Below are 1217 nucleotides of genomic sequence, written 5' to 3'. Positions count from 1 at the left end.
GAAGCAGGTCACTTGAATGCTGCGTTGTTCCTGAGAAAGGTGTTGTAGAGGAAAAAAGGTTGCCTGGTGTGGCAGTTCCTGATGGCGGTCTTCCTCCGTAGGTGAAGAGGTACCTGAAGCCCCGTCCCGTGTGAGCTGAGCACGTCTCGCTGAGGATGAAGCCTGCTTTCCAGCAGGTCCCAAAGGCACGTTGGGGCTGAAATGCTGTGTCTGTATTTGGGCTGGGGTTGTGCCTTGGTGAGTGTGGGGATGGGTTTTAAGTCGTTGCAGAAGATAGGTATATAAATGAAATTCACATAAATGATATATGATGAAGTATTGTGAATACTTGAACTTCTAGTCTACATTAGCTAAAATGTATGGAGTTGCATGAAACATTGAGAAGCAGCTTCTAATAAGCAGGCTTTTGTTGTCATTAACTCAGCCTATGCTTTTGCCATGCGTAAAGATCAAGACAAACTACCTTTTTACACAGGAACTGCTGTGGGTACACAGAAAGTCCTAGAGGACATTTAGGGCTGTATTTTGGTTCCCAAAGCGTTTTTACCTGAAGTCCAACTGATTTATATTGGCCGAGCCTCTTCATAGGGTCCCTGTGTGGTTGCAGAGCCTAGCCACGGTGTTTCCACTGCGCTCTCTGCTCCGTCCTCTTCTTTAGAGTCAGCACACCAGCTTCCCCTTGTGTGATAGCATCTAAGGCTGGAGTCCTAGGGAACGCTTAGGTAGCGCAGCTACCCTCCACCCTAAAAGCTTCTTCATTGCTGTACGTTTTCTTTAAAAGGTGAATATTAGTTTAATTTGCCTAGTTACTTCAGGCAATTACTCGACAACTACCAAAAGCGATTGTGAGAAGCCTGCTTCCAGCATCCGTTCCCTACCTCGGGATGGACAGACGGACACCACTTGATGCCTTGCCCGCCAGGGGAAGGGGAGAACTACTGGGCAGGGAACCCCACCGCAGCCCCCCTCCTGTGAGTCCTGCAGAGCAGTTTAATAAAGTTTGCTTTCTGACCTGCACCTGTTTCGGTGGTTGCGGTGCTGGGAAGTGGCTGTCATGATGTGTGTGGGTGCAGGTTCTGTAGCAGGGTGGGTGTGGAGGGGGTAGAGGCTGGGGGCAGGCTGTTCCCGTGTCAGTTGGCTGCTGGATGTGGATGGCCCATCGGAGGGTGGGGGCAGCCCTGCGGGGTGGTGGGGTGGCTGCCTATTGTGGGACAAGG

At 50.8% G+C, this 1217-nt stretch overlaps 1 long non-coding RNA gene across 1 annotated transcript; it reads left to right on the top strand.

Moving 5' to 3' along the window:
- The first annotated feature begins 655 nt into the window (after nucleotides 1-655).
- Nucleotides 656-1017, top strand: LOC118159238. Its single transcript, XR_004747054.1, has 2 exons — nucleotides 656-722; nucleotides 807-1017. It is a non-coding gene; the product is annotated as an uncharacterized LOC118159238 (long non-coding RNA).
- Nucleotides 1018-1217: the final 200 nt, after the last annotated feature.

Source organism: Oxyura jamaicensis, unplaced genomic scaffold (assembly GCF_011077185.1).
Source record: "Oxyura jamaicensis isolate SHBP4307 breed ruddy duck unplaced genomic scaffold, BPBGC_Ojam_1.0 oxyUn_random_OJ68966, whole genome shotgun sequence".
In the NCBI taxonomy this organism is placed as follows: Eukaryota; Metazoa; Chordata; class Aves; order Anseriformes; family Anatidae; genus Oxyura; species Oxyura jamaicensis.
This window is presented reverse-complemented; position numbering and strand designations above follow the sequence as displayed.